Raw genomic sequence first — 24,373 nt, 5'->3', positions numbered from 1 at the left:
GGATATACAGCTTGTGAATTGTTTCCAATGCTGCCTCCCTGTCGGAGGGAGCCGTTGGTAAAGCAGACTTCAGAAACCTGCGAGGAGAAGATGTCTCGACTCTCCAATCTGTACCCCTGGGATAATACTTGTACTATCTAGGGGTCAACCTGCGAGTGATCCCACTGCGCGCTGAGACTCTTGAGACTACCCCCCCACCTTGAGTCCGCTTGCATGGCCCCAGCGTCATGCTGAGGACTTGGCAGACGCGGTGGAGGGCTTCTTTTCCTGGGAAGGGGCTGCCTGCTGCAGTCTACTTCCCTTACCTCTATGTCTGGGCAGATATGACTGGCCTTTTGCCTGCATGCCCTCATGGGAAAGGAAGGATTGAGACTGAAAAGACGGTGTCTTTTTCAGCTGAGATGTAACTTGGGGTAAAAAGGTTGGATTTCCCAGCTGTTGCCGTGGTCCCCAGGTCCGATGGACCGACCCCAACTAACTCCTTCCCTTTATACGGCAATACTTCCATGTGCCGTATGGGATCTGTATCACCTGACCACTGTCGTGTCCATGACATCTTCTGGGTGATATGGACAACGTACTTATCTTGATGCCAGAGAGCAAATATCCCTCTGTGCATCTCACGTACATATATATAGAATGCATCCTATTAAATGCTCTATATGAATAAAATATTTTCAGTCAGGGAATCCGACCAAGCCAACCCAGCACTGCATCTCCAGGCTGATGGCGATCGCTGGTCGCAGTATAACCACCGTATGTGTGTATATACTTTTTAGGATATCTTTCCAGCTTCCTATCAGCTGGCTCCTTGAGGGCGGCCGTATCTGGAGACGGTAACGCCACTTGATAAGTGTGTGAGCGCCTTATCACCCTAAGGGGTGTTTCCCAACGCGCCCTAATTTCTGGCGGGAAAGGGTATAACGCCAATATTTGCTATCGGGGTAACCCCACGCATCATCACACACTTCATTTTATTTTATCTGATTCAGGAAAAACTACAGGTAGTTTTTTCACTCCCACATAATACCCTTTTTTGTGGTACTTGTAGTATCAGAAATATGCAACACCTCCTTCATTGCCCTTAACGTGTGGCCCTAATGAGAAATACGTTTGTTTATTCACCGTCGACACTGGATTCAGTGTCCGTGTCTGTGTCTGTGTCGACCGACTGAGGTAAATGGGCGTTTTTAACGCCCCTGACGGTGTTTCTGAGACGCCTGGACCGGTACTAATAGTTTGTCGGCCGTCTCACGTCGTCAACCGACCTTGCAGCGTGTTGACATTCTCACGTAATTCCCTAAATAAGCCATCCATTCCGGTGTCGACTCCCTAGAGAGTGACATCACCATTACAGGCAATTTCTCCGCCTCCTCACCAACATCGTCCTCATACATGTCGACACACACGTACCGACACACAGCACACACACCGGGAATGCTCTGACAGAGGACAGGACCCACACTAGCCCTTTGGGGAGACAGAGGGAGAGTTTGTCAGCACACACCAAAACGCTATAATTATATAGGGACAACCTTATATAAGTGTTTTCCCTTATAGCATCTTTATATATATCTCAATATCGCCAAAATCAGTGCCCCCCCTCTCTGTTTTAACCCTGTTTCTGTAGTGCAGTGCAGGGGAGAGCCTGGGAGCCTTCTCTCCAGGCTTTCTGTGAGAGAAAATGGCGCTGTGTGCTGAGGAGATAGGCCCCGCCCCTTTTTCGGCGGGCTCGTCTCCCGCTATTTAGTGAATCTTGGCAGGGGTTAAATATCTCCATATAGCCTCTGGGGGCTATATGTGAGGTATTTTTCGCCAAAAAAGGTTTTCATTTGCCTCCCAGGGCGCCCCCCTCCCAGCGCCCTGCACCCTCAGTGACTGCCGTGTGAAGTGTGCTGAGAGGAAAATGGCGCACAGCTGCAGTGCTGTGCGCTACCTTTAGAAGACTGCAGGAGTCTTCAGCCGCCGATTCTGGACCTCTTCTTACTTCAGCATCTGCAAGGGGGCCGGCGGCGCGGCTCCGGTGACCATCCAGGCTGTACCTGTGATCGTCCCTCTGGAGCTGATGTCCAGTAGCCAAGAAGCCAATCCATCCTGCACGCAGGTGAGTTCACTCCTTCTCCCCTAAGTCCCTCGTTGCAGTGATCCTGTTGCCAGCAGGACTCACTGTAAAATAAAAAACCTAAGCTAAACTTTCTCTAAGCAGCTCTTTAGGAGAGCCACCTAGATTGCACCCTTCTCGTCCGGGCACAAAAATCTAACTGGAGTCTGGAGGAGGGTCATAGGGGGAGGAGCCAGTGCACACCACCTGATCGGAAAGCTTTACTTTTTGTGCCCTGTCTCCTGCGGAGCCGCTATTCCCCATGGTCCTTTCAGGAACCCCAGCATCCACAAGGACGATAGAGAAAATCAAGTTCTGGGTCCCTGAAGTCGCCAGGCTCGGGTGGCATAAAAAACAGGGACAGCGGACACTTGTCGCAGGTTAGGGCATACGGATAATGCACTAGTCATCTTTTAGTATCTTCCTCTCTCTCTCTCTCTAGATATATAGATAGATAGATAGATAGATAGATAGGTAGATAGATATATACACATACACACACACTCACACGCACACACTGTATAATATAAGAGAGTCTATAAGATATCCAGTATTCTATGTACTAAGATTTGAAGATAGATAAGGTGGATGGAAATAAAGTACCAGCCAACCAGCTCCTAACTGTCATTTTTCAAATGCAGCCTGTAACATGGCAATTAGGAGCTAATTGGCTGGTACTTTATCTCCATCCACTTTTATTGGCCAGGTTTGTGCTGAGAACTTCACTAATACTTTAATTGTAAGAATCTGCCAGAATTATTTTGACTTTCTGTATTCTTAGTGCTTAGACTGTGCATCTGCATTTCTCTTTTTCTTGAATAGTTCTGTCAGTTCTGGGAATCTGTAATACAGGTTGAGTATCCCATATCCAAATATTCCGAAATACGGAATATTCCGAAATACGGACTTTTTTGAGTGAGAGTGAGATAGTGAAACCTTTGTTTTTTGATGGCTCAGTGTACACAAACTTTGTTTAATACTCAAAGTTATTAAAAAATATTGTATTAAATGACCTTCAGGCAGTGTGTATAAGGTGTATATGAAACATAAATGAATTGTGTGAATGTAGACACACTTTGTTTAATGCAAAAAGTTATTAAAAATATTGGCTAATATTACCTTCAGGCTGTGTGTATAAGGTGTATATGTAACATAAATGCATTCTGTGCTTAGACTTGGGTCTCATCGCCATGATATCTCATTATGGTATGCAATTATTCCAAAATACGGAAAAATCCGATATCCAAAATTCCTCTGGTCCCAAGCATTTTGGATAAGGGATACTCAACCTGTACTGAACGATACAGTGTCAGCTTCTTATTTGTTCAAGACACCTTATCCATTCATACACTATGGGGTGTATTCAATTGCAGTCGAAAGCTGCCATTTGTCGGAAAGATGGCAGTTTTCGACTTTTTTAGGTCGGAAAGGGTTCCGACCTATTCAATTGACCCCAGAATTTTCTGACAAGTCGTGAATTCCGACTTGTCAGAAAGCACTTGGATCGGCGGAATAGCCAACGATCCACATGCTTCTGTCAGAAACGGGCCCAATCCGACAGGTTTTGGCCCCGTTTCCGACAATCTCAATCCGACTTTAAAAAAAGTCGGATTGACACTGTCCTGATTGAGCTGAGAGGAGGAGACGGGGGAGAGCAGCGGCGAGACGGGGGAGAGCAGCAGGGAGAGCAGGAACCCAGCAGCACAGCAGGAGGATGGGGCACCATCCTCCTGCTACGCTGCTGTGGCCACCGGGTTCCTGCTCTCCCCCGTCTCCCCGCTGCTCTCCCCCGTCTCCTCCTCTCCGCTCCGTCATCTCCTCAATCTGACTCTTTTTAAAGTCGGATTGAGATTGTCGGGAGCTGCCAAATCCTGTCGATTTTGGCCGTTCATTGAATAGGTCCTGTCGGATCCATTCCGACAAATGCATGTCAGAATGGATCCAACTTTAATTGAATATACCTCTATATGGACAAAAGTATTCGGACACCTGACCATTACACCAACTGGGACTGTAATGACATAATATTCAAATACATATATTTTAATATGGAGTTGGCCTCCCGTTTGCAGCTATAACAGTCTGTTCTCTACATGGAAGGCTTTCCACAATATTTTGGAGTGTTTCTGTGGGAATTTGTGCTCATTCATTGTGTAGAGCATTTATGAGGACAGGCACTGATGTTGGACGAGTAGGCCTGGCTCGCAATCTCAGTTCCGTTTCATCCCAAAGGTGCTCTGTGGGGTTCAGGTCAGGGCTCTGTTGCAGCCAGTCAAGTTCTTCCACACCAAGCTCACCTAACAATGGGCCTAATTCAAGGTTGATTGCAAAAGCAAAATCTTCCTCTAATGGGCAAAACCATGTGCACTGCAGGTTGAGCAGATATAACATGTGCAGAGAGATTTAGATTTGGGTGGCTTATATGGTTTCTGTGCAGGGTAAATACTGGCTGCTTTATTTTTACACTGCAATTTAGGTTACAGTGTGAACACACCCCACCTAAATCTAATTCTCTCTGCACATGTTACATCTTCCCCACCTGCAGTGCACATGGTTTTGCCCTTTGGAGGCAGAGTTTGCTTTTGCGATCAACCCTGAATTAGGCCCAATGCCTTTATAGTCTTTCCTTTGTGCATTGGGGCACATTAATGTTGGAATAGAAAAGGGCCTTCACCAAACTGTTGCCTCAAAGTTGGAAGCACAGCATTGTGCAAAATGCCTTGGTATGCTGAAGCATTAAGATTGCCCTTCACTGGAGATAAGGGGCCTAGCCCAAACCCTGAAAAACAGCCCCATACCATGATCCCTCCTCCACCAAATGTCACTGTTGGCACAATGCAGTCAGGCAGGTAATGTTCTCTTAATATCCGCCATACCCAGACTCTCCCATCTGACTACCAGAGAAGTCTGATTTGTCACTCCACAGAACACGTTTCCCCTGCTCCACAGTCCAGTGTCTGTGTGTTTACACTACTCCATCCAACGCTTGGCATTAGACTTGGTGATATGAGGCTTGCATGCAGCTACTTGGCCATAGAAACCCATACCATTAAGCTCCCGTGCACAGTTTTTGTGCTACATTACTGCCAATGGAAGTTCAGAACTCTTCAGCTATGGAATCAGCAGAGCACCTTAGCAGCTGTTGACCCCCGCTCTGTGATTTTACGTGGTCTTCCGCTTCGTGGCTGAGTTGCTGCTGTTCTTAAGCACTTCCACTTTCTAATAATATCACTTACAGTTGATCATGGATTATCCAGCAGGGATGAAATTTCACGGACTGTATTGCAAAGGTGGCATCCTATCACAGTACCACGCTTGAAGTCACTGAGCTATTCAGAATGACGCATTTTGTATCACAAATGTTTGCAGATGGAGACTGCATGGCTAGATTCTTGATTTTATACACCTGTGGCGATTAAAACACCTGTATTCAATAATGAACAGGTGTGGCCAAATACTTTTATCCATATAGTGTATATTAATCCTGTTCATATGAATTTATATTTGATCTATCCCACAGACGGAAATCCTCAAATAATAATGTTAAGATAACCTGATTCACAGGTTATGGTAGGCTTTACTATATTATATGCGCTCCATGACACGACACACCAGATATAAAGAAGTATCTATTTCCTTTGTTTTATCTTCTCTTCGTTCTCTATGCCATCCTTACAGTACCTCATTAATTTATTACACTGTGGTCTTTATACAAAACAGGAAAGTACAGACTATGCACCTGCAGGATATGTTCCCTAGTGGTCAGGGTAAAAAGTGCAGTGAAAGGACTGTGCTAAATAATCAGTTTGTACCCTGACATATGCGTTACTTGGGATGAATTGGATCACTGTAACATGACACCTTGTATCTTTTAATGTAAAGTGAGCCACGCAAAACAGTTTTTAAACTTTTAAACTTCAGTGTGCATGAGAACGTTATCCAATTTGTTCGGGTGACAGACCAACTTGTAGAACCTTACTGAGACATGCTAAAGTCTGACATAAAAACAAACACAAAGGGTGATATCCAATTAGCCCCGAAATCACGGAAGTTCTTTGTGTGAAAATAGCTGTGAAAATGGCTTTTCGCATGTATGCTCGCCTCCGTTTTTTACCCATTCCCATTCCAAACTTCCGAAAACGGGACTTGAGCAAAAAAATAAGTGAAAAATGAGGGCGAAAATGGGGAAATCAGCCTGTACCTCGAAAAATGCTAAACTAACATCGGACAACAGTATAGAAGTGTATTATAGGTCATAATACTGTAAATATATTTGAGGTGCTTAAATTGGGTCAAATGGCTGTTTAATGCATATTTTTTTTAAATTGAAAAATAAGTGCTCAAATAAATTTGGGGTACATAAAATGGGTATAAATATATATTTGGGTCATTGTATAGGACTTTCAAAAGTAGAAAAAGTGTAAACAGACCGACTACTTCCACCTGCAAGCCTAAATACACTTTTTCCACTCATAAAGCACCCCAGTATACCTATCCTATGTCTTGAACCCCAAATTCCATCTCTTTGCACTTTTCACCCCAAAACTGACATGTCATTATTGGCCAATTAAAAATAATTATAAACGTCTAAGTACCTAATTAGTCATTATGAAGGGTGTCCCAGGGGTTCATAACCAAATTCCCAAATTTTTACCTTTAAAATAGGAATTTTCCCCAACTTTTTATCTGCTCAGAGTAGGTGAAGTGAAATTTGCGGTAAAATTATTCGGAATAATTTAATAGGGTTTTTTGTGATACGTGGTAAAAGTCAGTTTTTTAGCACGAAAACAGATTATCTCGGATAATACAATAAAGGTGTATTTATATGAAAGCACACCATGGGAAGTATGTAATTGGTTCTAAGAAAACAGACAAACATTTCTAAGGCTTGTTACCTATAACCCCACCAAATGCATCTTATTTTCCACTATGAAAGCTGTGTGTGTCCTTATGTCGGGAAATAATAAATATATGCTTATATGACCCATGTAACAATGGGGGGTAATTCCAAGTTGATCGCAGCAGGAATTTTGTTAGCAGTTGGGCAAAACCATGTGCACTGCAGGGGAGGCAGATATAACATGTGCAGAAAGCATTAGATTTGGGTGGGTTATTTTGTTTCTGTGCAGGGTAAACACTGGCTGCTTTATTTTTACACTGCAAATTAGATTGCAGATTGAACACACCCCACCCAAATCTAACTCTCTCTCTGCACATGTTATATCTGCCTCCCCTGCAGTGCACATGGTTTTGCCCAACTGCTAACAAAATTCCTGCTGCGATCAACTTGGAATTACCCCCAATGCTTTAAATGACACAGTAGCTCTTAAGGATTAATTCAGCAATTAGAAAAGAAAACAGAGAGTGTAGTAGTATTATGCAGCAAACATTTAAATTAAATTGTATTTGTAAATAATACGCTATGTGTCTGCAAGCACCTCTTTGTGGTAGTGCATGCCTCTCCGATGGTGGTGGTGGTGGTGGTGATGGAGCAAGTCAGTCTGATGGTGGTGGTGGAGTCAGTCTGATGATGGTGGTGGTGGAGTTGCAAGTCAGTCTGATGGTGGTGGTGGAGGGTCAGGCAACTCCAATGGTAGTGGTGAGGTAGCAAGCATCTCTGGTGGTGGGAGCACATGCCTCTCTGGTGTTTGTGGTGGTGCATGGCTCGCTGATGTTGATGGTTGGGGCACATGGTCTTGAAGGCAGTGGTGGGTTTGCAGGCCTCTCTGATGGTGTTTGTGGGGGTACATGCCACTCCGGTGTTTGTGGGGCTCTTGCCTCTGATGCTTGTATAGGCACATATCTCTCCAGTGGTGGTGGGGGCGCATGCCACTCTGATGATGGTGGAGCATGCCTTTCAGGTGGTGATGGTGTTGGTGCATGCATCTATGGCAGGGGCACCTGCGCTGCCCGTGGTGGTGTAGGCATCTGTCTTACCCGGGGTGGAGGGGGTAGCTACCTTGTGCGAAGTGGTGGGGGCATCTGGCTTGCCGGAGATGGTGGGGGTGCTTGTTTTTCCCAGGGTGTCGGGGCGGCCTGTTTTACCCAGGGTGTCGGGGTGGCCTGTTTTACCCATGGTTTCGGGGGCACCTGTCTTGCTCGGGATGTGGAGGGTGCTTGTCTTTCCTGGGGTGAGGTGAGTGCTTCTCTTGCCCAGGGGGTACGGGTGTGCTTGTCTTGCCTGGGGTGTGGGGGGCACCTGTCTTGCTCTGGATGGCGTGGGCACATGCCTCTCTGGGAGTGGTGGGTGCTCATGCCTCTCTCGCTAAATAAAGATGAAATAGAAATTCTAAATAAATAAATAAGCTCAGTAATTTGCAGTGTCGGACTGGGGCATGTGGGGCCCACCGCGGGAATGCAGTGGTAGGGGCCTATGTTTAGGGGTGTGACCAGTCTGCAGAGGGGGTGTGGCCTGCCCTCTCATTGGTTTGACTAACCATTAGAGAGTGCAACGTCTGGGCCCCCTCATAAATATACACAGTAAATTCAGCTGCTGCATGCATGATAATGTACCAGATTTATAACAGCAATGCACTGTAGAAAATACACCATAGTCCAGTGAAAGGTAACTTATGTATAACTCAAGTGCACAGTCTGGAATCTGATCCTTAGAGCAGGATGTGGGCCCCCAGGCAGTGGGGCCCACCGGTGGTTTCCCCTATACCCCTGTGGGCCAGTCCAAGCCTGGTTGTATGTAAACATCCCTTCTAGTCAGGCTTCCACCATCACCATCCCTTGTGGCTGCCCTCACAAAAAGTGACCAGTGATCTAGTCTTCTAAGGAGCCTATGGGGTATATTCAATTGAAGTCGGATCCATTCCGCCATTCATTTGTTGGAATGGATCCGACCTAGCCTATTCAATCGACATCTCAATTCGACTTTTACAAAAGTCAAATTGAGATGCGGGGTGGGGGTTGGGAGAGCTGCCGGCAGATGGGGGTGAGCAGCGCTACACTACATAGCCGCTGCTGTAACGCTGCTCTTCCCGTCCCTCCTGTCTCAGCCTTCCGTCGCAGCCGCCGCTCCGTCCCCCGTCGCAGCCGCCGCTCCGTCCCATGTCGCAGCCGCCACCCCCCGTCTCCCCCTCTCTCACAGCCGCCGCTCACGGCAGCGTTCACCCGGAGCCGGATGGACGCTGCTGTGAGCGGCGGCTGTCCTCCAGTGCTGCTCACCTCGTCCCTGCCTCGGCTCTCCCCCTCTCCGGCGCTGCAGTCCCAATCTCAGTTCGACTTTTTTAAAGTCGAACTGAGATGGCAGTGATCGCGCTGAGCGAAACAAATTGTGGGTCCTAGGGACCCCTCACTATAAAAAATTGGGGTCCTACTCCACCGATTCTGGGTCCCATCACACTTTGAGGGGTGAGGGAAGGCTGCAGTTGGGACTGTGCGGGGGCCAGGTGGCATTTAAGATAGAGGGGTAAAAAGCAAGTAGCAGTTGGGGCAGAAGCAGGGAGAAGTTGGGGTAGAGCTGGGAGTAGAGGGAGGCTGTAAAGGCAGGCAACGCTGGGGGTAGGGAGAGGGTAAGTTCAGACAGCAGTTGAAACAGTGTTGGGGTGGCTAGTGGCAGGCAGTGCTGGGAGTAGTTAGGGGTTAATTGTAGATAGCAGCTGTGGCAGTACTGGGGGGCAAGGAGGGAGTTAGGGGCAGGAAGTATTGGGGGTAGGAAAGAGGCATGGCTAGATAGCAGCTGGGGCAGTAGTGGGGGCATGGATGGGGTTAGGGGCTGGTAGTATTGGGGGTATAGAGGAGGCACGGGTAGATAGCTGGGGCGGTACAGGCTGGCAAGGAGGGGGTTAGGGACAGGCAGTACTGGGGGTAGGGATGCGGTTTGGGTAGATAGCAGCTGGGGCAGTACTGGAGAGCAAGGGGGGGTTAGGGGCAGAAGTACTGGTAGGGAGGGGGCATGGGTAGATACTGTGGGTAGGGGGTAGCTGGGGCAGTACTGGGGGCAGGGAGGGGGTTAGGTGCAGGAAGTGCTGGGGCTAGAGAGACAGCATGGGTACATACTGGGGGCAGTGGATAGGTGGGACAGTGCAGGGGGGCAAGGAGGGGGTTAGAGGCAGGAAGTACTGGGGGTAGGGTAAGGGTAGATGGCTGCTGGGGCACCGGAGACACGACCTCTACACACGTGTGTGGCTGGCAGCGGGGACCGCAGGCGTATATGACAGCACCCCTATAGTACTACACACATCTTACCAGGTGTCGAGTGCGGGAAGTAAGGCTGAGGAAGTAGCCATGGCTGTGTGTGGGCACTCGCCAATGATGGCATCCTGGTCAGCGGAGCTGCAGCCAAGGAGAGGGTGCTGAAGCACTGGGTTTGTAGGAGGGGTGACGGCTGGTATCTAGGAGGCGATGTCCGGTGCTCGGCAGATGCTTCTTTCGGGATTCGTGAGATGGCTCCGCACGTGACAGCTCGGCTGGTCTCTGTTACAGGAAGAGGGTGAAGGCTGAAGACATTCTGCTGCCCAGGAGGTACACTAGCTGGGTTGTTACTGTGAAGCAGTGGGATCAGGCCGCTCTGAAGCGGCTGGCCGCTGTCGGTGTATCAGGGCAGACAAGTGGAGCGGATCAGTGAATTCTTATTGGCTGACACGGAGCACGCAGGCATCAACGCGTCCTGCAGGACCCACTCATTTTTGAAACTGGGTCAATTCGCTATAACGCGTATTTTGTGATCACTGGAGGGTGTTACAGAGAGAGCGGGGAGGAGCAAGAGGGAAGGGAGCAAGTGAGTGTGTCAGAGAGGGAGTGAGAAAGAGAGGGGAGTAAGAAAGAGAGAGAGTGTCAGGGAGAGAGAGAGGGGTGCATGAGAGAGTATGTCAGGGAGAGAGATGGAGAGGAGCATGAGAGAGTGTCAGGGAGAGAGATGGAGAGGAGCATGAGAGAGTGTCAGGGAGAGAGATGGAGAGGAGCATGAGAGAGTGTCAGGGAGAGAGATGGAGAGGAGCATGAGAGAGTGTCAGGGAGAGAGATGGAGAGGAGCATGAGAGAGTGTCAGGGAGAGAGATGGAGAGGAGCATGAGAGAGTGTCAGGGAGAGAGATGGAGAGGAGCATGAGAGAGTGTCAGGGAGAGAGATGGAGAGGAGCATGAGAGAGTGTCAGGGAGAGAGATGGAGAGGAGCATGAGAGAGTGTCAGGGAGAGAGATGGAGAGGAGCATGAGAGAGTGTCAGGGAGAGAGATGGAGAGGAGCATGAGAGAGTGTCAGGGAGAGAGATGGAGAGGAGCATGAGAGAGTGTCGGGGAGAGGTGCATGAGAGTGTTTGTCAGGAAGAGAGGGAGAGGCACATGAGAGAGTGTCAGGGAGAGAGAGGAGCAAGACAGAGTGTCAGGGAGAGGGAGGCGCATGAGAGAAAGTGTCAGAGAGAGAGAGAGGCACATGAGAGAGTCAGGGAGAAAGGGAGAGGCACATGAGAGAGCGTCAGGGACAGAGAGGAGCAAGACAGAGTGTCAGGGAGAGAGGGACAGGCAGGTGAGATTGTCAGGGAGAGAGAGGAGCAAGACAGTGTCAAGGAGAGAGAGGGAGAGGCACATGAGAGAGCGAGTCAGGGAGAGAGAGGGTGAGGCACATGAGTGTGCCAGGGAGAGACAGAGAGGCACGAGGGAGAGGCACATGAGAGAGTGTCAGGGAGAGAGAGGAGCAAGACAGTGTGTCAGGGAGAGAGAGGAGCAAGACAGAGTGTCAGGGAGAGGCACATGAGAGAGAGTGTCAGGGAGGGAGGGGTGCATGAGAGAGAGGGGAGCAAGACAGTGTCAGAGAAAGTTAGATATAGAGGAACAAGACATTGAGGGCCAGATGTACTAAGCCTGAAAAGTGATAAATATCACAGTGATAAAGTACCAGCCAATCGGCTCCTAACTGTCATTTTTCAAACACAGCCTGTAACATGGCAGTTAGGAGCCGATTGGCTGGTGCTTTATCACAGTGATATTTATCCCTTTTCAGGCTTAGTACATCTCCCCCTGAGTGTCTGTGAGAGAGGGGGGGGGGGGGGGGGGGGGCAGCATGAAATACACTACCAACTCAAGCAGCTCAGGCACAGGTCTCTGATGGGGGCGGGCAGTTCATTGCATTAAGCTCCGCCCCCTAATTACCCGCTAATCGCAGCATGCACTGCATGTATTAGGGGCAGACACGGCAGAGCAGACTGACTGGGCCAGGCTTAGTGCTTCTCTCCCCCCCCCACCCCTAAATCCTCCATGCCGCGATACACAGGCTGCATAGTTGCATAGTGCTCAGATCCTCCTCCCCTCTCCCTCCCTCCCTCCTCGGCCAGAAGTGAATAGCTCTGTATACTCAATAGGGTGGCTGGTCCCAGGGGTGGATCCCAGCCATCCAGGAAGCACAAAGCGTCCAATCTTGCCGGGGGATGGAGAAGGGGAAAGGTACATTCCTCCGGCCGGACAGCCTCACCTCCTCACTCAGCGTTGCAGACACCTGCCAGTGCACTATAATGAGTCAAGCTGACTCACTGTCTTGCATAATGCCTCCGTCCGCAGGCACTTCATTGAGGCTAGTTCTGCCCCAGCCCCCTCTGTCTCTGTTGCGAGATCGGAGCTGAGACTTCCGATCGCAGCAGGCACCACAAACCGCTGCTGTCACTTTCTGCTGACAGCAGGATGATCCCTATCATATGCGCGCGGAGCAGGCGGTGAGGGGAGGCGGGGCGGGAGAACACACTGTGCATGGTCACCTCCCCTTCCAAGTTCCTCCCTCTGCTGCCGTGGAGACGGAAACTGACTGACAGCGCAGGACAGCGCTGCTGGTCAGAGAGCGCGTCCTGAAGGACCCTGCGTTTTTTTCTTTTTGAGTCCCCACCATCAATTCTCGGGTAAAATACGCGCCATAGTGCGTTTTTGCGATCACTGTATGGTCGAAAAGGGGGCCAAAACCTGTCAATTTTGGCCCCGTTTTCGACACAAGCACATGGATCGGCAGCTATTCCGCCAATCGACGTGCTTTTCGACAAGTCGAATTCCACTACTTGTCGAATAGTACTGGACAGGTCGAATCACGATTCGACCTTAAAAAGTCAAAAACTGCTGTCTTTTCGACAGACGGCAGTTTTCGACACCAATTGAATATAAGAATATTAAAGAGCACATGCATGGAGTGGAGTACAGGCATTCAGGTATTCAGGTGAGGATTTGATAGACTAAGAGGAATGCTCAACGTGTGGCTCTCCGGCTGTTGTGGGACTGCACATCCCAGCTGCCGTGCCACAGTTTTAGCATTCCCTAATAGCAACATTGTGGCTTTATCTTCACCCTTTAAATTTAGGTATCACAAAGAATGTTGGTGATTTACTTAAGTGTTTCACCTTTAATCATTTTTGGTTTCTGCATAAATAAATATGTTGTCACTGCATTGCAAGTAAAAAGTTTCTGTTGTGTACACAGAGCCGCCAACAGACATCTTGGGGCCCGGTACAGTGATATCGCTGGGGCCCCTTCAGAGCAAAGGAATTTGCTGCTCTTATTCCTCCACCACGCATACCAGGGTCTGTCTCTCCCCAATAACTCCATGATGATTCCCTGCTCACATCCCTGCTGGACACTAAGGGGTAAATGTATGAAGCAGTGATAAGAGAGGAGAAGTGAGCCAGTGCAGAAGTTGTCCATGGCAACCAATCAGAATTGAAGTAACATTTATAATTTGCATACTATAAAATTATACAGAGCAGCTCATTGGTTGCCATGGGCAACTTCACAGGCTCACTTCTCCACTTCTATCACTGCTTCATACATTTCCCCCTAAGTGACATATACTTGGGGCCCCTCTGATCATTGGGGCCCGGTACACGTGTCCCCTTTGACCCCCCCCCCTGTCGCCGGCCCTGTGTGTACATAGCATGTTCTTTTGATTATTATTTAAATTAGTATTTTCACAATCAGTAATGGCTGTCTTAGAAGGTAAGGGCCATTATAAAATAAATAAATAAATTAGAAGGCCACTTATAGCCCAAGAACTGCAACATAGACCACACTGCTCTAAGCGTATGATAGAGTGCATGTAGGATCATCAAATCTCATCAAGAATGTAATTGGAGTCCAACATTATATGAGTGGAAAACATTTCCCAACCAGAGCAAGGCAGAGAAAATGAAAATTCAGTCAGGCCTTTAGACCTGAAATCCACATGCATCAATTTGGACTGGTTTGCTCTAAGCAAATGACAGAATCCAAAGCAGGCAATTGGCAACATGCAGTCTCAAGCTGGGTACACACTAGACAAATGGCAGTCTTGCTAATGGTGAGGTCACTAGTACCCTCGCCTCTGTACCAGGCAATATATCTGGTACACACTAGCTAATGTAATGAACGACCGATCCCTTGTGCCGTCCTTCATTACACTACATGGCACCGCAAATTATATCTTCAGATTGAGCAGCATGTAGGGCCAACCTGAAGATGTGACGGACAACGCCACGGGATTGCTTATAGGGCCTAATTCAAGGTTGAACGCAAATACATTTGCAGTTGCTAATAATCGATACACTGCGCGTGCTCAAACTTCGCACGACGCATGTCCGCAGCTATATTTGCGCACAGAATAGGGCAATAATTGCCTCCGCTAAATTATTAAGCAGGCTTGCACATAAAAACAACCCCTCAACTAAACAATGTTAAAAGGGCGTGGCGGAGGTGTGTCTGTGGGCAGTCTCTGCAAGGTTACAAATTTGGGCGAATAACAGGGGCGTGTAGTGGGAGTATGTACCTGGGTCCAGGACGATGCATACGCATATCTGCAGGTAGACAACCTTAAAGTACAGGAAAAGTCGATGCAAATTCTGGGCAGGTATAGATCTACGCACACTGTTCAAGTCACTATAATGGCAGCAGTAACAGTAACATCGATGATTGATGCGATTGCTACACAATTAGCGAATAATCGCACACAGCTGATGTTTAGTAAAATCACACACAGCTTGTGTGCTGCCGCACCATTTAATTGTAGGTTTTTGACCCTTATGCATTCTGAATTTCAGGTTTATTCCTTTGTTTAGCTATTGTTGGTAAGTGCATCATTCAGACTGTTCATGCTTTACATTTTAGGACATTAGTAACATATGCACATCCTGTGTAGTTTAAGTTACTGGAAACACTAAGGCATAGGTTCTCTTAGTGCAAATGAACGGTATCCGGACTCCAGGTCGACAGCACAAAGGTCGACACACCTTAGGTCGACGCCAATTGGTCGACACACCTTAGGTCGACATGGACAAAAGGTCGACGGGAACAAGGTCGACATGGAAAAAGGTCGACATGAGTTTTTCACGATTTTTTTCTTTTTTTTTAACCTTTTCATACTTAACGATCCACGTGGACTACGATTGGAACGGTAAAGTGTGCCGAGCGAAGCGGTAGCGGAGCGAAGGCACCATGCCCGAAGCATGGCGAGCGAAGCGGTTCACTAATTGGGGTTCCCAGTCACTCTACGAAGAAAACGACACCAAAAAAACATAAAAAACTCATGTCGACCTTTTTCCATGCCGACCTTGTTCCTGTCGACCTTTTGTCCATGTCGACCTTTGTGCTGTCGACCCTCAGTCCCAGACCCAAATGAACGCTAACCTGCAAAGAAACCGCAGTATAATTGCTTCTAACACTAGTTTACATAGCTTTCAGGATGACTCCTATTTTGTGCATTTAGATTTTTTTTTTTTGTTCGTTTGCACTGTGGACGTTTTTTTTTTTTTTTGTGTGTAATTTTGGATATTGGGAGGAAACCTCAGTACCTGGGGGAAACCCACGCAAGTACGGGGACAATATACAAACTCCATACAGTAAAGAATATAGTGGGAATTGAACCCATGACCTCAGTGCTGTGAGGCAGTAATGCTAACCATTACACCGTCCGTGCTGCCCATGAATTTTAAATATATTTATCCCTTGTAAAAGGACGTAGAACAGTAGGAGTAGAAAAGAAATGAGCTAATTATAGGATGAGAAAGTCCATGACAGAAGAAAAGGTTATATTGGGCATACACAGACAGATCAAATGCCTGGCAGACATTTTATCTCACAGCCTTACACCCATCCGATATCTTGGGCATACACTGTGAGATAAAGGGGGGCCTAATAGGATAAAAAACAAAGATATTTGTGCCTGCAGGAAAAAATAAAACACATCAGCCCTCACAGAGAAAAAAAATGTGCCCGAGGAAAGTGGGGGGCAGGGAATGTCCCCGGGGCTATGGTGGCTAGCGTATGTTGTGGGGAATGGGGAGCTGGGGTGGAGTAGTCTTTGTCTGGGCTGGGTGTGTTTGTGTGTAGGGTGGGTAGATCATGTCCCTGAAGCCGAGGTGTAGGGTTGGGTGTGTATGTTCCTGGGGCTGAGGGGTAGGGTGGGGTGTGTATGTTCCTGGGGCTGAGGGGTAGGGTGGGCTTTGTATTTACCTGGGCAAGGGGTAGTAGGGTAAGTAGTGTATGTCCCTGGTGCTGGGTAGGGGTGGGTAGGATGAGCAATGTAGGTCCCTTTGTGCAAGGAGTAAATGTTTTACTATGAATCATGGTGCAATGTAAAGATATCGCTTTTTTTTTTTTTAACAAGTAAATGCTGTATACAGAGTGTATAGTAAATGATATATACAGTGGGCTTGGGGCAGGGGACACACTGGCAACTGGTATATATAAATAGTACAGAGTGATGGTGAGGTGGCGGACTCCCTGCTGGGGGCTTTTGTTAGGGGACACCCTGGCTTCAAGGACAGGCAGTAAGGGGAGAATGATGCCCATTACAGATGTATAATGCTGTCTCCTGGAGTGGTGACTTTGATCTCCACTCCCATGGCTTAGTGTGACCTGCTGATATTGTACCATAGCTGCTGCCTCTTATCTCTGCCAGGCAAAGTCCCAGTGTCCGGGTGCTGCTGCTGCCGCTCACCAGTGTGAGCTGATGTCCCTCTCTTCCCGGCTAAGTCCTGGCTCCGGGTACTGCTGCTGCCGCCGCTCACCAGTGTAAGCTGATGTCTCTCTCCCCCACTAAGACCTGGCTTTGGGCGCTGCTGCTGCCGCCACTCACCAGTGTTTGCTGATGCTGCTCTCCCGGGCTCCCTGCCCACTGACGCCACTCCTCAGTCTTTACTCTATAGTGCAGCGTAGCAAAAAACCCCAAATCTTTCTATTTTGTGAGTGATCCCAGCCTACTTCAGCAGCACAGACACTGGGAGGTCACGGCATCAACCACAGCCGTAGCTTGGCCAGATCAGCTCTTGCCAAGGGCCTCGGGGTACTACACCCCCTGTAACCCCCCCCCCCCCCCCCTTCTTAATCCAGCTCTGGTGAGATATGTCACAGTGTATGGCCACAGAATATTTGGGTTCCTCCCATGGGGAGGAGACATTCCCCCATTCCTCCCATGTGAAGGACCAGGGGAAATGTCAGTCGGGCCCACTGCCTGATGTTGCAGACTTTAAACGTGAACATTTTTGTGTTGGACGAACATGGTGGACGATCCGTCATGTCTAATTGATCGATACAGTATTTTCGAATCAGTCGTGCACGTACACAGTGCAATTATCTGGGCGATCTGACAATATCTGGGGGATCACCCACATAATTGTATAGTGTATACCGAGCATTACTGTAAAGGGAAAGATAAGACAGACAAAATACTATGGGGTATATTCAATTAGGGTCGAAATCTGCCGTCTATTGAAAAGACGGCAGTTTTTTCAACTTTTTAAGGTCAAATAGTGATTCGACCTATTCAATCCCTGCTGGGGGGTTTTCGACAAGTCTGGGAATTCGACTTGTCGAATAGTACGTGAATCGGCGGTATAGCTGCCGATTCATGTACTTTTGAGTGAAACGGGGCCAAATTTGACAGGATTTGGCCCCGTTTCCGACCATCTCAGTCCGACATTAAAAAATGTCGGACTGAGATGTGGGTCCCAGAGGAGGAGAGGGGGGAGAGCTGTGGGAAGACGGGGGGAAGTCGCGGGCATACAGGGGAGATCAGCGCTACAGCACAGTGCTGCAGCAGGATGTCTCACTGCCGCGCCGTTCATGGCAGCGTCCACCCGGTTCCAGCAAGTGAGGTCACGCTTGCTGTAGTCAGGTGGACACTGCTGTGAGGTCTGGCGGCTGTGTGACATCCTCCTGCAGCGCTACTGTAGCGCTGATCTCCTCCGTCTGCCCGCGGCTGTCCCCGCTGGTCTCCCCGCGGCTCCCATCCCCTCTACTCCTCTGGGTCCGTCATCTCAATTCAACTTGAAAAAGTAGAATTGAGATGAGATTGAATAGGGGTTGTCGGATCCATTCCGACAAATGCATGTCGGAATGGATCCGACCCTAATTGAATATGCCCCTATAAGTTGCAGATATTTAAGACGTTGTGCCCAGTGGAGGAAGGTGCGAGAGAAGCTCTTTAAAGTTTCACCAAAAATATTTTCCTTTTATGAAAATGAAGAGTTTACAATTCTGTAAGTTTTTATTTGTAATTGCCTTGAGTCCTATATGGAGAGAGAGCACTATGGGGGTAATTCCAAGTTGATCGCAGCAGGATTTTTTTTAGCAGTTGGGCAAAACCATGTGCACTGCAGGGGAGGCAGATGTAACATGTGCAGAGATAGATAGATTTGGGTGTGGTGTCTTCAATCTGCAATCTAATTTGCAGTGTAAAAATAAAGCAGCCAGTAATTACCCTGCACAGAAACAAAATACCCCACCCAAATCTAACTCTCTCTGCACATGTTATATCTGCCTCCCCTGCAGTGCAGATGGTTTTGCCCAACTGCTAAAAAATATCCTGCTGCGATCAACTTGGAATTACCCCCTATATACATAAAATTACTATTATTGGTCATAAACAAATTTAGTACAGTTTGCCATCTAATAGACACCAAATTTTGCCTTATTTCACTGTATATACAAATATGTTTTTATTCAATAACGCCTCATGTTATCGATAGAGTAATGTAATGGGCAGAGGAGCAACACCTAAGGGATCTTAGGTTGACCTTACCACATGCAGGTAATGGAAAACAAATGGAAACCCCTGGGTAGATGAAGGACATCAATCATAATGAAGGAAAGGCTTTCCCTCAGGTGCGACTCATGTTAATTAAGCAGTTAACTTCCCAGCACGGTCAGGGTCATACATAAAAATGCTGGACTGCTCTTGCAGCCTATAATTATGACTGAAAGACGAGACTTTGACCACTTTGAAAAAAATGAGATTTTTGGTGCACAATTAGCAAGAACTTCAGCCATTGGGTTCCTTTTAGGGGTCATGTGCTGAAATATAGGGTCAGTTACTCAAAATTGATGTCAGTATCATAGTGTGTGGTAATATTATGGCCAGGTTTGCTTTGTATATAGGGGGTCATTCCGACCTGATTGTAGCTGTGCTAAATATAGCACAGCTACGATCACTTACACTGACATGCAGGGGGGACGCCCAACACAGGACTAGTCCACCCCGCATGCCGGGAGTTACTCGTCGCTGCCCGGGTCGCAGTGGCTGCGTGTGATGTCACGCAGCCGCTGTGGCCTACCCCCCGCACGGTCCAGCCACGCCTGTGTTGGCAGGACCGCACCCACAAAACGGCGTCCAAACCGCCCCCTCCTACCCAGCGACCGCCTCTGCCTGTCAATCAAGCAGAGGCGATCGATAGGCAATGACAGCCGCCGGCTGTCAACCATGCGCCAGCGCACTGCGGCGCATGCGCAGTTCTGACCTGATCGCTGCACTGCGATGAACTGCAGTGAGTGATTAGGTCAGAATGACCCCCATAGACATAAGGCCAAATGTTGTTGTTTTTTTTGTTACATTGTGATTTATAAGCAGATCAAACTATTTGATAATGTCTTTTTTTATTATTAAATTCTGCAGTAATCCACTTAAAGTAGTGGAGGGAAGCGATTGGGGGTGATGGGTTTGATTGCTCTTTTTCATCCCAAGTTTCCACAATTTGTCAAGCTTCACCTGGGCTATAGCAGTTCACCCGTCTACCAGCGTTAAGCATGTCCACTTTCTCCGAGAGGATGGAACAGTTAGCAAGCTGGACATATTTGGTTATATCTTGTAGTACTAAATGGTTTTTACTTATTTATCTCCGTGATACCCATGCTTTGATAGATTTGATTTTTTTTTTTTGTATTGTTTAATTGCTCTTTGAATAAATATAGTTTACAGCATTAACCTTGGAAATGTCTCTGTGGCTCCATATGTTGCAAAGATGCCAAAGTTTTACATTAACTGGGGTTTTGTTTTACCTTCGGGGTGCTAAAATATAGTCCGTTTAAGCTGTTTTTTAAAACCGTACTGGTGACTCCTGACAAATATTGTGTGTGCCTCGTGCTGAGAAGTTTGACTTATTTAATGTGATTCAAGTGCTACAACTCTGCCAGCCATTGTGGGGAAGCAAAGGCTTGCAGCAGTCATTCCGGTGCAGTGGATTGGGAGTAAATCGAGAGGAAACACAATCTGACTATTGCTGTCTTAGCTTACATCCTTTCACTAGTGGTATACCATTCCTGATTTCTAAAATGTAATTAGTCTCCGTTATTGTGCAGTTGTATGCCCTGTCATCACTCTGCAGAGTCAAGCATGACAGCAACATGGAGTATGTGACTTGCTTCCTGCAGATTTCTTTCCTGCTCTACAATGTTCTTTCCTGATAACCCTTGTGCCCTTGGCTCATATTAATGCACAGGGAAGAATACTAGTGTCTTAGGCATAGACAAGTGGGAAAAGACTGCTCATTAATTATATAGCCATCTTCTGTGAGAACAAATTCAATTTAGACTGTTTGTATACTAAAAATGTCTTACTGTTTTTCTTTGTTTTTGGGGTATGAAACTTCTGTGCCTGCTGTTATTGTAGCCATGGCAGTATGTTGGCTCTGTAACATTTATCACAAGAACGTGCTCTTCTGTCAGCATCCATGGCATAATTGTGTAGAAGAAATCCTCCATCTTTGCATTGGGATCTCTTTAAGAACTCTACTCTCTGCTCTTGTGAACAGGCACAGGAACTCCCCTATGTTCTTGTGAGCAGGCACAGGAACTCCCCTATGTTCTTGTGAACAGGCACAGGAACTTCCCTATGTTCTTGTGAGCAGGCACAGGAACTACCTTGCAACAATTTGGGCAAAGCAGGATTGTTTTGGCCGGGGATGCTCGGCCGAAATTTATACCAGCCCAATCGGAGAGGTACTATACACACACATCACCATCTGCCGGGTGACATATACGAGGTAACCATTTCTCTGGGACTGCACCGCATTGAGTTTCTTTTTTCTGAACTTTATATTGGACCTTTATTGCCATATACCATATACCAGTTATCACTACTCCATATACCTTTGAGACAGATACAGGTGTGCTTTTATTTTAAGTTTGTTTTATTAACCACATGTCATTTTTAACAAATTTAATACCTTTATAGTACACGTTTGCTCTTTTTGTACTTAACTACTGACACACAGCGCAGCCTCTCTTGTTGTTTCAGTCTACTCTCTCCATTCTTCACATAGTGGTCAAGGCAAGCGCAGTGTCTCAGCAGTTTATTATTTTATCTATACTATCGTTAGGCGCTGCACTAAGAGTGTTTTTTTTGTTTGGATATATTTGTTGTTTGTGCAGCAGCCTTTCTTCATTGATTCTTTGTTGATTCTAATTATTGATATATACACTTGTGTTGTCAGTTGAAGCAATATGGCAGAGTTGACCTGTGTTTCTGAATGCGCCAGAAGGAGACAATGTTATGAAGCAGACTATATTGAAAACCCTGACACCACTGGATCCTCTTTTAGTACGAATGACCATGAAAAAGAATTTAATACTCTATTCTTCAAATTAGAAGATCAGATGAAAACAGAAACCCGCCATTGGTGGGACATGGTCACTTTGCAAAAATACATAAGAAACAAGAGGATACCAAGGGGTCTCAGGATCTTCAAAACTCTATCCTTTGTTGATGATCCCAATCTGAAAAATAAATGGGACTCTCTATTGGATGATTGTTCCTTCTCATTAATGGAGTTGTTAGTTACTTATCGTAGAGATAAAGTAACCTCATTAGCTTTAGAGATAGAAGACACTAAGAAGAAGCTTAGCTCTTTTTCTGGCCATCCTCAATTCAAACATAATGATATAAAATTAAACAACAAAATACAGATATATGAGAAAGAGATCATAGATGGTAAGAATAGAAAATTCAATAGAGACATAGAAGACTACAGTTTAAACAAAGTTCGCAATTACAACAAACAACGCTACATGACCAATAGGGGTAGATCTAGGAGTATTTCGAATCGGAGATCCAAGAGAGCTAACAGTTTTCATAACAGATCAGCCAACAGATATCAGAAACAAAATTCAGACAGGGAATTCAACTCCCCTCATGTACATAAACAGATTGATGGACATCATCTTACACAAGCAGTCACGTCTACCGATGCAGCAGTGAGACCTAAAGGGGCATCATATCACAACTCCCCCACCAAACCTGGGTTTACAGGCACTTATGCTAACAATTTTTTAGAGAAGGATCAGAGGGTCCACAAATACAGACCAATAGACCACATGTCCAATCGATACGAAGTCCTAAGACACGAATCACCAAAGAGGGCCAGAGAAGAAAACACAGAGGATGCAGAGGAGGCCGTAGGTTACAAAGAAAAAAAGAGAGATTTGAGAACATAAGCACTGATAACATTTATAATTTATCCTCTGCTACTATTGGAGACTCAGAAATACGTCTTTTAGCCAAAGGTCTAAAATTTGCGCCTTCCAAACCCCCCTCTTTTTTCACCCTGTTCATTGAACTAAACACTTACATTCGCACATTAACACGAAAGAGATATTTTGCTACCAAAAGATTAGCACAACGTAAAATAGATGGATTCCCTATTGTACTGGATGATCATGATAGGACCAGTATAGAGACATTAGAATCCCTCCTCTGGGAAAATCCTCCTTCTGATTCCACTGTTCCCATTTATAGTTTAGACCATAAGAATGAACGTCTCTCTAAATTCAAGAACAAATCACAATTTTTTCCTTTGCATTATAGAAGCCCACCCATAGAAATTTTTTATAAGAAAACTTTGGATGATCTGAATACTCTCTGTCAGAGGGAACATAGGAGATTTAAATTTAGACAAAATCTCACGGTCCAAGAGAGACTTGCTTTACAAAAACTGGTCAATGACCCCTCCCTTGTTATCAAGCCGGCTGACAAGGGAGGGGCCATTGTCATACAAAACACAGATGATTATCTATTGGAGGCTTCCAGACAACTTAATGACAGTAATACATACACCAAATTACTCAATAACCCCTCTCAGAATTTTCACAGATCTTTGACCATTTTAGTCAAGGAAGCACTGGATAAAGATATTATCACTAAAGAGGAATATAGGTTCCTCATTCCATCACATCCCATCACCCCCACATATTATCATTTACCTAAAATCCACAAATCTCTCACTGCACCCCCTGGTCGTCCCATTATTTCTGGTGTTGGGTCCCTCACTTCTAATTTGTCACAATTTGTTGATTTCTTTTTACAGCCACTTGCATCGTCATTACGTTCACATATAAAAGACACAACTATGTTTCTCAATGCCATTTCTAAGATCAAATGGCAAAGCTCTTTTTTCTTTGTGACCTGTGATGTACAGGCACTATACTCCAATATTCCACATCAGAAGGGTTTATCCGTTATAGCAGATCACCTTTCAAAGAGCAATTATGTAGAACCTGAGTTACAAAAATTTCTAGTGGACTCCATTTTTTTCATCTTGTCACACAATTTTTTTGTGTTTGACAGGAAGTATTATTTACAAACACTTGGGACGGCCATGGGGACGAGGTTCGCGCCGAGCTTCGCTAACTTATACATGGGTGCCTTTGAGGACTGCCATGTGTGGGGGCGGAGCTTTGGCGCGGACCTCGTCTACTATGGCCGTTACATAGATGACATGTTTTTTGTTTTTGATGGTGATATCTCTCTTTCTTCTGAGTTGATCACACAATTAAATTCGAATGATTTTAATTTATGTTTTACTGGTGAGTCTAGTAATACATCCATCTCTTTCCTTGATATCTCACTCAATATAGTGGATGGTAGAATTACTACCAAAACTTTTCGTAAAGAGGTTGACACTCTGAATTTTTTACATTACAAAAGTTCCCACCACAAACCATGGTTAAACAATATTCCATTTGGACAATTAAGACGTATTAAACGTAATTGCAGCAGTTTAACAGATTATCATTCACAAGCAGATGAGTTATCAACTGCATTTAAGAACCGAG

At 46.4% G+C, this 24,373-nt stretch overlaps 1 protein-coding gene and 1 long non-coding RNA gene across 12 annotated transcripts in view; one reads left to right on the top strand and one right to left on the bottom strand.

The window, feature by feature from the left end:
- EHBP1 (EH domain binding protein 1) overlaps positions 1 to 24,373 on the top strand; it is a 643,275-nt gene that overhangs the window by 367,133 nt on the left and 251,769 nt on the right. The gene's annotated exons all lie outside the window — the stretch shown is intronic.
- LOC134910439 (uncharacterized) lies at positions 7,472 to 12,791 on the bottom strand. 2 transcript variants are annotated; one of them, XR_010176197.1, is made up of 3 exons: positions 12,516 to 12,791; positions 10,298 to 10,525; positions 7,472 to 8,366 (listed from the first exon to the last, which is right to left on the bottom strand). It is a non-coding gene; the product is annotated as an uncharacterized LOC134910439 (long non-coding RNA). The 2 variants fall into 2 exon arrangements; XR_010176196.1 differs by lacking the exon at positions 12,516 to 12,791 and having other exon boundaries at positions 10,298 to 11,947.

This window comes from Pseudophryne corroboree, chromosome 4, assembly GCF_028390025.1.
Source record: "Pseudophryne corroboree isolate aPseCor3 chromosome 4, aPseCor3.hap2, whole genome shotgun sequence".
Taxonomy (NCBI): domain Eukaryota; kingdom Metazoa; phylum Chordata; class Amphibia; order Anura; family Myobatrachidae; genus Pseudophryne; species Pseudophryne corroboree.
Note: the sequence above shows the minus strand (reverse complement) of the source record. Positions and strands in the feature narration are given on the sequence as shown.